Source organism: Geotrypetes seraphini, chromosome 1, assembly GCF_902459505.1.
Source record: "Geotrypetes seraphini chromosome 1, aGeoSer1.1, whole genome shotgun sequence".
NCBI classification, from domain to species: domain Eukaryota; kingdom Metazoa; phylum Chordata; class Amphibia; order Gymnophiona; family Dermophiidae; genus Geotrypetes; species Geotrypetes seraphini.
Genome location: NC_047084.1, coordinates 108,437,430 through 108,453,231, shown reverse-complemented (window position 1 = coordinate 108,453,231; position 15,802 = coordinate 108,437,430). Strand labels below are relative to the sequence as shown.

The 15,802-nt window shown below is 49.5% G+C and overlaps 1 protein-coding gene across 2 annotated transcripts in view; it reads left to right on the top strand.

Moving 5' to 3' along the window:
- ARID3C (AT-rich interaction domain 3C) overlaps positions 1–15,802 on the top strand; it is a 509,756-nt gene that overhangs the window by 105,984 nt on the left and 387,970 nt on the right. The gene's annotated exons all lie outside the window — the stretch shown is intronic.

Sequence of the window (15,802 nt, the reverse complement as noted above, 5' to 3'; positions counted from 1 at the left end):
CCATCAGGATGTTTTTAGTAATTAGGTGGCTAGATGTAGTGCCTTTTATCCAAATTAGATTTGGAGCAGTTTACGGCAACCTGCATGTGGCCACTCATAGAGCAGACGGAGCGACTGCTAACACCAGCGTCTGATCTGTGCATTTTGTTAAGTGGGTTAGTAACGCTGGTAAAATGGGACACAGGGAGGTGCATTAACCTGAGACTCAAAGGGAAAGCTTCGGATTGCACTCTGAAGCTCTAGGTTGTGACTTACTGACCCTGTACAGCGCTGCATATATCTGGTAGCGCTCTAGAAATAATAATAATAATAATTAGTAGCATTAGTGGTGGTTCATAGACAACCCCGCGAAAGACAAAGGCGCGCGCCGACAACTGAGCACAAGATGGAGGTGCGCGCCGCAGAAAATTACAGTTTTTAGGGGCTCCGACGGGGGTTTTTGTTGGGGACCCCCCCCCCCAGTTTACTTAATAGAGATCGCGCCGGCGTTGTGGGGGGTTTGGGGGGTTGTAACCCTCCACATTTTACTGTAAACTTAACTTTTTCCCTAAAAACAGGGAAAAAGTGAAGTTTTCAGTAAAATGGGGGGGGGGGGTTTACAACCCCCCAAACCCCCCACAATGCCCCCACAACGCGGCGCGATCTCTATTAAGTAAAGTGGGGGGGTTCCCCCCCCGTCCCCCCCCCCCCCCGTCAGAGCCCTAAGTGTGCACAGGGATGAGCACAACAGGAAACCCACAGAAATCTGCAGGAATGTATAAAGTTGGTAATGAAACAGTCATTAATGCTGCAGGATGGGATGGGACACATGAGTATTGGGAGAGATTGAAGGTCCCTCAAACCCAGTATCCTGTTTCCAACAGTGGCCAACCCAGGTCCCAAGTACCTGGCAAGATCCCAAAGAGTAGCAACATTCCAGAGCTGAGATTGTGATGTCACAATGCCTCATTCCACCAATGCCTAAGAGCCAACCTCATCAGTGATGTCACAAAGGCTTGATTGTCCTACTTGGCTCACATAAGAACATAAGAGCTGCCATATTGGATCAGACCAATGGGCCATTAAGCCCAGTAGCCCGTTCTCATGGTGGCCAATGGAAGTCACTAGTACTAGGCTAAAACCCAAGGAGTAACAACATTCCATGCTACCGATCCAGGGCAAGCAGTGGCTTCCCCTATGACTTTCTCAATAACAGGCTATGGACTTTTCCTCCAGGAACTTGTCCAAACCTTTCTTAAAACCAGCTACGCTAACTGCTCTTTACAGCAATGACTTTTGTGCCTGTTTGGCAGTCCAATAAACCCAAACTTGGCGTATTTGTAGAGATAGTGTAGATCTGAAAGATGGATGGGACCCTACACGGTCCGTGTTTCGGCGTACTTAGGTGCCTTCCTCAGGGGTCCATGATGATAATGGGGTAATAAAAACCCTAATGCAGTTGCCTGCAAATGTTTTGGCGCCATGGCACACTAAACCCGGTGCTGCGTCCAGAAGGCATCTGGAAATGCATGGGTGTTGACGCGATGTCGTCTATGCATGCATGGAGGCCCTCCAGCTGTAACCCTAAACCTGTCACTTCGCGGGCGAGGGATCCTGGAGGAGGGGAGGTGCAGGGAGAGGAGGAGAGACGCTGGCAAGGAGGAGAGTTGTCGGCGCTGGCTGCCTGCCGACAGGACACGCCTCTTGCCACGAGAGGCACGTCCCAAACATAGTCAGCTGGCGCCAGCATAGGTGTTGGAACGGGTGAGGCCACAGGGTTCATGGCCTTCCCAAAAACTCTCGGTCGCCTTTTTTTTTTTTTTTTTGCCCACCCTTCTCCCGGTGGTGTTGCTTAAATCTTCGGGCAGCAGCCGTGCAGCATCGGACAGCAGGCCTGCTCGTGGATGCTGTGCGGCGGCTGCTGAAGATTTAAGTAAAGTGCCGTGAGGAGGTGGGTAAGGGGCTCGATAGCTGTTTAGAGGTCGTATGCCAGGGCAGAGCTCGTGGGCTCCCTCCAAACAAAGCAGCTGCCTATAGGCGCCGGTACCTCTCCTCCTTGCTGGCGTCTCGCGGTGCACCTGGCACACAGTTTGCGATACGGTGCCTTAATGGACCCTCATGAACATTGGTAACTCTTATTCCAAATTGTCACCTTGCATTGTGACGAACGCGTGCCTCATTAGGATGCATTTGAATACAGGGTGTATTTCTACTCTCGCGCCTTGAGGCAGCTCTAACTGCGAAACGCTGGCCAACGTCGGTGTGTCGGATCTCCTACCACTAAAGATAAGAAAACCTTTTTTTGCTCTTTAAAGGCTATTACTGCTTTGCTTTGTATTGATCTGCATCGCACAAAGCCGTTATTATTTGTTCAGTCACTGAAAACATAGGAGTGAAGGAGGTTTTTTTTATGCCTGTGATCACCCTTTCTGCGGTCTATTACATTTTTAATGGAACAGCTGGGTTCTCGGGCTTTTTCCTCCTCCCTCCTGTCATTGGTGACTCTAGTATTACACTGGTGAATACTGATTCAGATTAATTACAAATGTATTTATTTTCAAAACATGTATATTATTAGCTGCAGTGTAATTTACGGCACGCATGTAGAGAGCAATATTAGTCTGCTATCAAGTTAATTCTGGCTGTTTAAAATACCTGGCTAAAATTAACTGGATAACTTTAGAACAGGCATTTTTTTTCAGCCAGGCCCAACAAGTGAAAATGAAAGAGAGAGCACTGAATAACAGTTAGGCCCTGATTCTAGAGGTCTGCACGGGAATGGGGATCGAGGGAATCCCCCCTAACCCATGGGACTCCCACGGGGACCCCCTCTGGCCCACGGGACTCCCACGGGGACCCCCATCTAGCCAACGGGACTCCCACGGGGATGGAAGGCTTTGGAAGCAGGGTTCGTTCATATAATATAATGGACACATCAGCCTTAGTAAAAGAGGGGGGTTTATAAGTTAATTACCTGAACAGAAAACAAAAAAAAGGGTTCCACCAAAGAGATTCCACAAGGAAAACAGCAACGCAAACACAAAAGAAACTGTAACATACATAGTAACATAGTAGATGATGGCAGATAAAGACCCGAATGGTCCATCCAGTCTGCCCAACCCGATTCAATTTAAATTTTTTTATTATTTCTTCTTAGCTATTTCTGGGCAAGAATCCAAAGCTTTACCCGGTACTGTGCTTGGGTTCCAACTGCCGAAATCTCTGTTAAGACTTACTCCAGCCCATCTACACCCTCCCAGCCATTGAAGCCCTCCCCTGACCATCCTCCACCAAACGGCCATACACAGACACAGACCGTGCAAGTCTGCCCAGTACTGGCCTAGTTCAATATTTAATATTATTTTCTGATCCTGTCAGAAGTAATTGCTGCTTTTTATGGGGATGGGCGGGGATGGAGGTAATTCCTTGTGGGGACGGGTGGGGACGGGGAGGATCCTGAAGGGGACGGGTGGGAACGGAGAGGATCCTGGTGGGGATGGGTGGGGACGAAGAGGATCCTGGCGGGGATGGGTGGGGATGGGTGGGTTTTCTGTCCCGGTGCAACTCTCTACCTGATTCCATAAAAGATGCCTACACTCGGCGAATCTAGGTTCTTTACTAAACCGCAACAGCGCTGATTGGTGCAGGGAGCTGCTATCGCGGTTTAGTAAAAAGGAAGGGTATTAATTTTTCTAATTGGCTTAATTGGTGCTGATCATTGAAAGTGCCATTAAAAACCAATTTTTAAAAAATTAGTGTTTCCGCAGTTACCGGTCACGCTGCGCCTTTTCAGGTAGGATTGATGTTTCAGCCATCATGCTGTGGCTTTCTTCAGGCTATGCTGTGAGGTCTGCAGTTTGTCTTCATATAGTAGGTCCTCAAACCCAATTGTTTGGGGCTTGAGATGAAATGAGACAGGAAAGTCCGTTGGGTCATCAATTTGAATTTTGGTGGGAAAGTCGGTTACAAAATTTAATTTTGGTAGGAAAATCAGTTGGTCTCTTTTCCCCATAGAATGGGTGAGTTGAAAGATGTTCTCCCCGTGAAGCTACTGGTACCTACATGGCAAGTAGACATGGTTAGGGGTTGAATTTGGATATAGATTCAGTGAGGTGCATTTGTTTAGGCCTAAAAGGAGTGCACCTATGGTTTTTAGGGCCAGATTTTGTAACCAGTGCCCAAGTCGGTGGCTGCCTTAAAAGTAGCCGCCGATCGCCTGTCAATCATCCGAGAGCGCCGGTTATAGAATCGCGCCTATTCAGTCAAGTTAGATAACTAAAATGTAGGCCCGGGAAACCCAGGCCTACGTTTCAGCTGCTTATCTTTGCCTCTAGACTGCAGCAGCCGATCGTGACGGGGGAATTCCCCCCTTCCCCCATCAGCTGAGCGGCAGGGATTCCCCAAAGCCGTGATTCTGTAACTGGCGCCCAAGTCGGATTGCCTGTCAATCATTCGAGGGTGCTAGTTAACAGAATCGCAGCTTTGGGGAGTCCTTGCCACTCAGCTGATGGGGAAGGGAGTGGAATTCCCCTGCCACAATCAGCTGAGCCAGCTGTCGCAGACAGAGACCCCCCTCAACCGACAGGAAGGATGCCCACTCCTTTCTGTCGACACTCCTTCACATACATGACCCCCCTCTCCCCCCCCCCCCGAACCCACCCGGACCCCCCTCCTCCAGTACCTTTATCTGCAAGGTCGGCTGGAGGGATGCCTACTCCCTCTGGCCGGCAGGCCTGCCTTTCAGAAAGGTGGGCCTTTCTCTTCCTGGTGCATCCTGGGATACATCAGGGAGGGGCCTAAGGCCCTGACTGACACAGGTGCCTAAGTCCCCTCCCATAGGAGGGGCTTTAAGCACCTGAGCCAAACGGAGTCTTAGGCCTCCTTCCCAGTACATTCTGGAATGCCCTGGGAGTGGCCTAAGACTCTGATTGGCCAGAGGGGGACGGGATCGAGACCGGCAGAGCCTATAGTGACTTGGCAAGAGGGAAGGCCCCTACGGCATCTGGCTTGTTTATTGCCAGCTGGTTTAGTGGGGCTGGAACCGAAGGCAGGGCTCATCGCAATTCAAATGCGCTGCTGACTTCTCACTCTCCCCTCTTCCTGGCGGCTGGCAAATAGCACGGATGACCGGCCTGGCCGCAAATGGGTGGAATCAGCTGCCTGTCTTGCATTTCGGGCCTGCCCTGGATCCGTGACTTTGTTCCCCATAGCCAGACCTCTGGTAGGTTTAAATTTTGATTTTTTTTTTTTTAGTTAGAGAAGTACTCAAGTGTAGACTCGAATATAAACCGAGACCCCCATTTTGGTGCCATTTTTTGGCCCAAAACTCTTGGTTTTATTCAAGTATATATGGAAAAAAAGAGCCCCTAAATTTTTTTGAGAACTAAATTAATGATACACTAAATATATCTTTCTACTTCAAATTCTTTCCCTCCCCAAATACTGTGATCACCAGATAACGTAATCTTTATTCTGTGCAGTAAAATACCTAGATTTCCTAAAGAGCCACAGGTAGACCTGGCTTTAGTTGGCAAGTATTTATATGGATTTCCTGGTTCCTTTGCATACATTAGCTATATTGAAAAACAGGAGCCTTATCGGTCCTTGAGAAGTGGCCGAGGGTCGCCATAGCAACCTGCTGGTATGAGTTGATTCCGGTGGCGAGGCTTACAGGTTGCAGCAGCTGTAAGCCACCGGCATGGCGTGCGTTGCAATTTTCAAAACTGCTGTAGGTTTTGGCGCACATTAGGGAATGGCCTAATAATCTTAGACCAAAATGACTGTAGGGGAAATCCTGTTCTGATTGTAAGCAAGATTACTTTCACAGCTGTGATACTCGTACAGTTGAGCGTACAGCTTGTTTCAAATGAAGACTCGGAGGGAAAAACGATCCAGCTCCATTAGGTACATCAGATGGACTGTGAGCCTGCTGGGACAGATCGGGAAAAATGCTTGAGTGCCCGAATATAAACCGTTTAGACCACCTCCATTAATATACGACGAATCTTCAAAACAATTTTTGCACTTTTATTTTTTAAAACACTATTTATTAAATATCTCAAAAAAGCAAACGGAATTTTATGCTCAGTGGCTCCTATGGGCGAACTGCGCCTGAACCGGAAGCCTTCTCTCTGACGTTGCAACGTCAGAGGGAAGGCTTCCAGATGAGGCACGGGACGTGCAAGGTGCAATTAGTACTATTATGGGGGCGGGGTCTGGGGTGGAGCTTGGGTAGAGATGGGCGGGGTCTGGCCCACGACTTAGCTCTGTGTTCTTCAACTGCTGGTCCACGGACCGATGCCGGTCCACAGAATAATTATTTTATTTCTGCCGGTCCATAGGTGTAAAAAGGTTGAAAAACACTGTTCTAGGTGGTTTACACTGAAGAGAGCTGGACAATCTGCAAAATACATAATACAAATAGCAAAAGTACAACATATTTCTTAAGAATAGTCAGAATAAAATTATTGTAATTAGTATAACTTCTCTTTAGGAAAAGAATCTATCAAACATACAATCTTAATTTCTTTCTGAAATGTGCCGGGGGAGGGCGTAGTCTTATTCTGAATACCATGACTTGATTGTTGGCGGTTGGCTGGGCGCCTTCCTAGTTTAGGATGTTGACATCTTTTTGGGCACCGTAAAAGGGGGGGTTGAGGTGACTTCTGTTCTTGGTGGGATGGTTAGGGATGACTGGGTGCCCCGGGGTCAGACACCAGGCTCTGGATTTTCACCCTTTTGGGATTCCTTATGTGAGGGTATGCTTTGGTTATTCCTGCTTTATTGTGACCTGTTGGTTGGGTTTGGAGGTGAGGAAGGCTTTTTGGGGGGGGGCTCTATAATGATATTATTGTAGTCGGGTGGAGCTTTATTGTATTTTTCGCCCGTCTGTTCTTTTGAGTGTACGGTTCGTGCTCTGCGTTGTGTCTTTTCAATAAAAATGGTTTGAACGTAAATATCTCAATTACCCTGTTGCCTGACTGATTAGTTGCACGTTTGTGATGCGCCCTCTTACTATGAAAACTTTTTGAAGAACCCTCGTAAATAACTTTAAATTAATACATAGAAACATAGAAATAGACGGCAGATAAGGGCCACGGCCCTTCTAGTCTGCCCACCCCAATGACCCTCCCCTACCTTTCTCTGTGAATAGATCCCACGTGTCTATCCCATTTGGCCTTAAAATCAGGCATGCTGCTGGCCTCAATAACCTGAAGTGGAAGACTATTCCAGCGATCAACCACCCTTTCAGTGAAAAAGAATTTCCCCATGCAGTTTCCCGCCCCTGATTTTCCACGGATGCCCCCTTGTTGCCGCGGGACCCTTGAAAAAGAAGATATCTTATTCCACCTCGATGCGGCCCGTGAGATACTTGAATGTCTCGATCATGTCACCCCTCTCTCTGTGTTCCTCGAGTGAGTAGAGCTGCAACTTATCCAGCCGTTCCTCGTACGGGAGATCCTTGAGTCCCGAGACCATCCGGGTGGCCATTCTCTGGACCGACTCCAGTCTCAGCACATCCTTACGGTAATGCGGCCTCCAGAATTGCACACAGTATTCCAGGTGGGGCCTCACCATGGATCTATACAATGGCATAATGACTTCAGGCTTACGGCTGACGAAACTCCTGCGTATGCAACCTATGATTTGCCTTGCCTATGTGGCAAATATTATTTCAATTCTGACGTTAGCTTAGAATGGTTCGTTTTAGATCAAGCAGCCTTTAAAAATAACTTCTAATAAACGTAATAAACTCTTTCAAACTTTGGAGTCATTTTTCTCTGAATATCAATTTTTGGAAATTGATTATTCTTCCTTCTTAGTCTTCAAATGTGTATTATTGATTGATTGTTCCCTTAAATTGCATGTAGGCATTTTCATAAAAGGTGATGGGTGCATGAATGAGTTCCTTGGGGAGGCTGTGGAGACCAAAGTGGTAAGAAAATTTTCAAGGGGAGTGATTAGAGCAGCTGTCTCAGCACCTTGAAATTGTGAGTTCAATTCCAACTGCAGCTCCTTGTGACACTTCATTTGCCCCAGGTACAAAATAAGGACCAACTAAACCAGTGTTCTCAAACTCAAACCCTTTGCAGGGCCACATTTTGGGATTTGTAGGTTCTTGGAGGGCCTCAGAAAAAATAGTTAATGTCTTATTAAAGAAATGACAATTTTGCATGCGGTAAAACTCTTTATAGTTTATAAATCTTTCCTTTGGCTAAGTCTTTTTTTTTTTTGTAATAATTTTTATTGAGAAAGCAGTCAAAAACAAACAACAAGGCCCAAACTGAGGACCAAAGTACTAGTACAGAAGAAGAATAAATCACTGGTTGATACAAAACCGTATAACAGGAGAGGTGCAATCGAAACAATCGCTAGGAAGAAATACAAAATCAGCTAGATAGAAAAGGAGAACCCTGCCAATTCGGGTTCAGATATGTGCACCAAAAGACCCTCCGAAAGATACTAAAGACTGCAAAATCATTTTTCAAAAGTAGAAATCTTAATAATAATATTGTCATTTATAGCTAAAGAGACATATGATCAAAAAACTGTTTTATTTAACTTTTGTGATTATGATAAACATACCGAGGGCCTCAAAATAGTATCTGGTGGGCCGCATGTGGCCCCTGGGCTGTGAGATTGAGACCACTACACTAAAACCTGTAAACCACTTTGATTGTAACCATAGATAGAAAAAACAGTGTATCAAGCTCCATCCTCTTCACCCTATTATTAAGATGGACTTGGGAAAATCCACTGCTGCTTATTAGGAGAAGCAGAATAAAATTTCCTTTACTGTTTTGGGATCTCGCCGGGTACTTGTGTCCTGTATTGGCCACTGGAGGGGTGGGAGACTCAAGAGCAACGTAAGGAAATTCTACTTTACGGAGAGGGTGGTGGATGCCTGGAATGCGCTCCCGAGAGAGGTGGTGGAGAGGAAAACGGTGACTGAGTTCAAAGAAGCGTGGGATGAACACAGAAGATTTAGAATCAGAAAATAATATTAAATATTAAACTAAGGCCAGTACCGGGCAGACTTTCATGGTCTGTGTCTGTATATGGCCATTTGGTGGAGGATGGGCTGGGGAGGGCTTCAATGGCTGGGAGGGTGTAGATGGGCTGGAGTCGGTTTTGACGGAGATTTCGGCAGTTGGAACCCAAGCACAGTACAGGGTAAAGCTTTGGATTCTTGCCCAGAAATAGCTAAGAAGAAAAAATAAAAAAAAATTTAAATTGAATCGGGTTGGGCAGACTGGATGGACCATTCGGGTCTTTATCTGCTGTCATCTACTATGTTACTATGTTTATCCCAGGACAAGCAGGCAGCATATTCTTTACGCATGGGTGACGTCACCGACGGAGCCCTCGGTACGGACCTTTTTGACTAGAAAGTTCTAGTTGGCCGCACCGCGCGTGTGCGAGTGCCTTCCCGCCCGACGGAGGAGTACGTGGTCCCCAGTTTCTTCGTTTCCGCGGAGCGAAGAAGACGCGTGTGTTTTTTCAACGGCCGTTGAACTCACTTTTTGCCTTCCCGCTCGCGAATTTTTGTATTTTTTCTTTCTTTTTACCTTCGGGTTTCTTTTTTCTTTGATTAAAAAAAAAAAAAAAAAAACTTCAATTTTTTTTTACCCTTTTTTCGACTTTGCCCCGGCGGGGCCTGTTGCCATTATACAGGCCTCGGGGTTCGATTTTGCGGAGGCTGTTTTCCCCTTCATGCCCCCGCAAGCCGGTTTTAAGAAGTGCCAGCGGTGTGCACGCCCGATCTCCCTCACTGACCCACACAATTGGTGTTTGCAGTGTTTGGGTCCGGAGCATCGGGCGGACTCCTGCACCCGCTGTGCCACTCTTAAAAAACGCACTTTGAAGAATCGTCAAATCCAGCAGAATATACTTTTCGGCACCGGCCCTGCAATGGACTCGACTTCTTCATCTGCGGCACCGCCAAAATCGGCACCGGCCACTTCGCCACCACCTGACCCGTCATCGGCGCCACCGGCGCCAGGTAAGCCGGCTAAGAAGCCTTCCACCCTTGAGCGCCCTCCCACCTCGGTGGCGACACCGGTCCTTTCGGCTACACGCCGACCCAAAAAACGCTCCGCCCCGATATCGGTGAGTGCCTCGTCATCGGCCTCCTCATCGCCGGGGCGTAGAGAGGCACCCATGGAACCAAAACAGAAAAAAGTGGTTCCGGTGCCACCCCTGGATGACCGCATCGCGGCCATCCTCCAAGACAAGTTGCATGAGCAACTGCAACAGCAACTTCAGCAGCTCTTGCCCTCCATCTTGGCACCGCTGCTCTCGGTACCAGACCGGCCCGAGCCCCGCACCGTCCAACCGGTATCCACTCCATCGATACCTTTGGACTCGTCCATGCCTATTCTCTCGGCGTCACATCTCCATACTCATTCCGAGAGTCACGCCTTGGCGACGGTCGATCCTCCTCGGGACCGGACAGGGCACCGGTCTCCCCGTGACCCTGACCGGCACCGTTCTTCCCGGGACCGAGACAGACACAGGTCTTCATCCCCCGGTACCGTCTCGGTACGCTCGGGCAAGTCTCTGTCTAAGACTCACCATACCGAACCTTCCACTCCGGTATCTCGGCACGCGCACACTGATGTCAGAGACCTGGACCTATGGGAAGAATCCCCTCCCGGTACCGAGGAGGACGCATCGTCGTCGGACGAGGAGCCTTCGGCCCCCGATACCACATCTAAGCCTGAGCAATCTTCTTTTTCTAAATTCCTCAGAGAGTTGTCGGCGGCTCTGTCTCTCCCTCTAGAGTCTGACTCTAAGAAGTCACAAGCTTTTCTGGAGGCATTAGATTTTGATCAACCTCCCAAAGAGTTCCTAAAGTTGCCCGTACATTGCATCTTACGGGAAACTTTTTATAAAAACTGGGAGAATCCACTTACTGTCCCTGGGGCCCCCCGTAAACTGGATAGCCTTTACAGGGTCATACCAATCCCTGGATTTGATAAACCCCAGCTGCCCCATGAATCCCTCCTGGTGGAGTCCACCTTAAAAAAGACTCAGGGCTCTAGTGTTTATGCCTCCACCCCTCCTGGCAGAGAGGGCAAAACAATGGACAAATTTGGCAAGCGACTCTATCAGAATGCAATTATTGCCAACAGGGCAAACAACTATTCATTTCATTTTTCATTCTACTTGAAACATCTGGTCCTCCAACTCTCCGCCATGCAGAAGTACCTTCCGGAACACAAGGTCCCACTGTTCCAGCAGCAAATCTCCAGCCTGCTTCAACTGAGAAAATTTATGGTACGCTCTATATATGATTCCTTTGAGCTCACCTCCCGTGCATCTGCCATTGCTGTGGCTATGCGCCACCTGGCCTGGCTAAGGGTCTCTGATTTGGACATCAACCATCAAGACCGACTAGCCAACGCTCCCTGTCTTGGGGATGAATTATTTGGGGAGTCCCTGGATACAACCACACAGAAACTCTCAGCCCATGAGACCAGATGGGACACTCTCATAAAACCTAAGAAAAAGGCTCCACCTGCTCGTCCTTACAGACCACAGTCCTCATATCAGCGCAGGTTCTCCGCTAGGCCGCTCAATCCACCTTCACAACAACCTAGGCGGCCCCGTCCGCACCAGCACACCCAGGCTCGTGCCCAGTCCAATCAACCTGCCAAGCCTCTTCCTCCTGCCAAGCCATCTCAGCCCTTTTGACTCTTCTCTCCAGGGCATAGCCAGTCTCTCGCCTTCATTGCCTCTTCCTCAACCAATCGGAGGCAGGCTCCACATCTTCCTCAGCCGTTGGGAGGTCATCACATCGGACCAGTGGGTCCTCAACATCATCCGCCACGGCTACTCTCTCAACTTCCAGACTCTTCCACCAGAAAATCCTCCCGTAGAGTCTGCTTCTCATTCAACCCAAACCCCCCTCCTCCTGAGGGAGGTCCAATCCCTCCTTCTTCTCAATGCCATCGAAGAAGTGCCTCCGGAACAAAGAGGTCGGGGATTCTACTCCCGCTACTTCCTGGTTCCCAAGAAGACAGGAGACCTCCGTCCCATTCTCGATCTCAGGGATCTCAACAAGTGTCTAGTCAAGGAGAAATTCAGAATGCTCTCCCTTGCCACGCTTTACCCTCTTCTCTCTCAGCACGACTGGCTATGTTCCCTGGACCTCAAAGAGGCCTACACTCACATCCCAATCAACCCGACTTCACGTCGCTACCTGCGATTCCAGGTGCACCACCGCCACTATCAGTACAAAGTGCTGCCTTTTGGCCTCGCTTCATCACCCAGGGTGTTCACCAAATGCCTCATTGTGGTGGCGGCCTTCCTCAGGTCTCACAACCTCCAGGTGTTTCCCTACTTGGACGATTGGTTAGTGAAAGCACCTACGTCTCCACTTGTGCTGCAAGCCACTCATCATACCATCTCTCTCCTCCATCTCCTGGGGTTCGAGATCAACTACCCCAAGTCGCATCTGCTTCCCACACAGCGCCTTCAGTTCATTGGAGCAGTTCTCGACACCACACTAATGAGGGCGTTTCTCCCCTCCGACCGTCAACGGACTCTGCTCCACCTTTGTCGTCAGGTGCTCCTTCATCACTCCATTCCTGCCAGACAGATGATGGTCCTCCTGGGCCACATGGCCTCGACGGTGCATGTGCTTCCCCTAGCGCGACTCCACCTCAGGACACCTCAATGGACTCTGGCCAACCAGTGGTCACAGACCTCGAATCTTCTTTCTCATCCCATCTCTGTGACATCGTCTCTTCAGCGATCTCTACAATGGTGGTTGAACTCCTCAAATCTTTCCAGGGGCCTTCTTTTTCATCTGCCCCCTCATTCCATGATCATCACCACGGATGCCTCCCCTTATGCATGGGGAGCTCACCTGGGAGATCTACGCACCCAGGGTCTTTGGACCCCGCAGGAGCGTCTACATCACATCAATTTCCTAGAACTCAGAGCCATGATCTACGCTCTCAAGGCCTTCCAGCACCTTCTCTGCCCTCAGGTTCTTCTCCTGTGCACAGACAATCAAGTCGCCATGTACTACATAAACAAGCAAGGCGGCACCGGGTCTCACCTCCTTTGTCAGGAGGCTCTCTGCATCTGGACCTGGGCCACGGCCCGCAATCTCTTCCTCAAGGCTGTCTATATCCAGGGCGAACAAAACTCCCTGGCCGACAATCTCAGCCGCATCCTTCAACCTCACGAATGGACTCTAGATCCTCCCACGCTCCACTCCATCTTCGCTCGCTGGGGCACTCCGCAGGTGGACCTCTTTGCAGCTCCTCACAACCATCAGCTGCCCCAGTTCTGTTCCAGACTCTTCTCCCCCCATCGCCTGACCCCGGACGCATTCCTGCTCGATTGGACGGATCGGTTCCTCTATGCTTTTCCTCCTCTACCTCTGATGTTGCGGACGTTATCCAAACTCCGCAGGGACAGGGCCACCATGATTCTCATCGCTCCTCGGTGGCCTCGCCAACACTGGTTTTCTCTCCTGCTTCAGCTCAGCGTCAGGGAGCCCATTCCTCTTCCTGTGTTTCCTACTCTACTTACGCAACAGCGTCAGTCTCTGCTGCATCCCAATCTGTCTTCGCTCCACCTGACAGCTTGGTTTCTCTCGGGCTGACCTCTCCAGGAAATCTATCTCAGCCTGTCCGTCTCATTTTGGACGCCTCCAGGAAACCGGCCACCCTCCAATGTTACCATCAGAAGTGGACCAGGTTCTCCTCTTGGTGCCTCCGTCATCATCACGATCCCACCTCTTTAGCGGTGGAAACTGTACTGGACTACTTGCTTTCTCTGTCCAATGCGGGCCTCAAGTCTACCTCAATCAGAGTCCACCTCAGTGCCATCACTGCGTTTCATGAGCCTATCCTCGGAAAACCTCTCACGGCTCATCCACTGGTTTCCCGATTCATGAGAGGCCTCTTCAATGTCAAACCACCTCTAAAGCCTCCTCCGGTCGTCTGGGACCTGAATGTGGTTTTATCAGCCCTCATGAAACCTCCTTTTGAGCCTCTTGCCACAACTTCGCTCAAACTTCTAACATGGAAGGTGCTTTTCCTCATTGCCATCACCTCTGCCAGGAGGGTTAGTGAGATGCATGCACTGGTCGCCGATCCACCGTTCACTGTTTTTCACCATGACAAGGTGGTTCTGCGTACCCATCCAAAATTCCTTCCCAAGGTAGTCTCGGCTTTTCACCTCAACCAGTCCATTGTGTTGCTTGTCTTTTTCCCGAAACCTCATTCACATCCTGGGGAACAGGCATTACACAGTCTTGATTGCAAGCGTGCCCTGGCCTACTATCTTGATCGTACAAGGGCTCACCGCTTGTCCCCTCAGCTCTTCCTGACCTTCGACCCTAATCGTCTAGGTCGCCCGGTCTCTAAACGGACGCTATCCAACTGGCTTGCAGCCTGCATCGCGTTCTGTTATGCTCGGGCCGGTCTGTCACTGGACGGTGCTGTCACTGCCCACAGGGTGAGAGCTATGGCCGCTTCTGTTGCTTTCCTCCGCTCCACTCCCATTGAGGAAATCTGCAGAGCTGCCACCTGGTTCTCAGTTCACACATTCACTACTCACTACTGTCTGGATACTTTCTCCAGACGGGATGAGCACTTCGGCCAATCTGTACTTCAGAATTTATTTTCCTAATGGCCAACCATCCCTCCTCCCTCTTTGTTAGCTTGGAGGTCACCCATGCGTAAAGAATATGCTGCCTGCTTGTCCTGGGATAAAGCACAGTTACTTACCGTAACAGGTGTTATCCAGGGACAGCAGGCAGATATTCTTACGTCCCACCCTCCTCCCCGGGTTGGCTTCTTAGCTGGCTTATCTTAACTGGGGACCACGCACTCCTCCGTCGGGCGGGAAGGCACTCGCGCACGCGCGGTGCGGCCAACTAGAACTTTCTAGTCAAAAAGGTCTGTACCGAGGGCTCCGTCGGTGACGTCACCCATGCGTAAAGGATATCTGCCTGCTGTCCCTGGATAACACCTGTTACGGTAAGTAACTGTGCTTACTGCTGAAAACAGGATATGGGCAGGGTTACCAGAAGTCCAGATTGACCCAGACATGTCCTCTTTTTAGAGGACTTTCCAGGCATCAGGACAGCTTTTCAAAATTCGGCACTTTGGGTTTTGAAAAGCTTCCAGCTCGGGACCACACGGGGAGGGCATCTGTGCGAGCACAGATGCAACGCGGTGATATCACACGCATGTATGCATGGGTGTGAAGCCATCGTGTCACACCTGCGCATGTGCAGATGCCCTCCCAACGCGGCTCCGAGCACAAGAAGAGTGAGGGGGTAGGGCTGGGGTAGAACGGAGCAGAGCTGGGGAGAACTGGGCGGGCTTGGGGGCGAGGCCATGGGTCCAGATTACACCGCAATAGCAGTTTTTAGCGCAGGGAGCCTATGAGTGTCGAGAGCAGCGCGGGGCATTCAGCGCAGCTCTCTGCGCTAAAAACCACTATCGCAGTTTAGTAAAAAGGGAGGGGGTGTATTTGTCTATTTTTGTATAGTTATTACTGAGGTGACAGTGCATAAAGTCATCTGCCTTGACCTCTTTGAAAAAAAACCCGGAATACAAATGATAATTACAGTGCGTACAGTGTGCTTTGTGTTTTTTTTTTTTAATTTAATTTTGGCTTGGTCATTTTAAAAGTAGCTCACAAGCCCAAAAAGTGTGGGCACCCCTGCTGTAGGCCATGGAGCTAGCTGGTTGGGTACAAGAAAATTACAAGTTCCCAGAGACAAAGCAGAGGTGACCCCAGGAGGTTGTTGACGGCTGGTTGTAATTTTGGGTAACAGCATCAAGGGTACTCA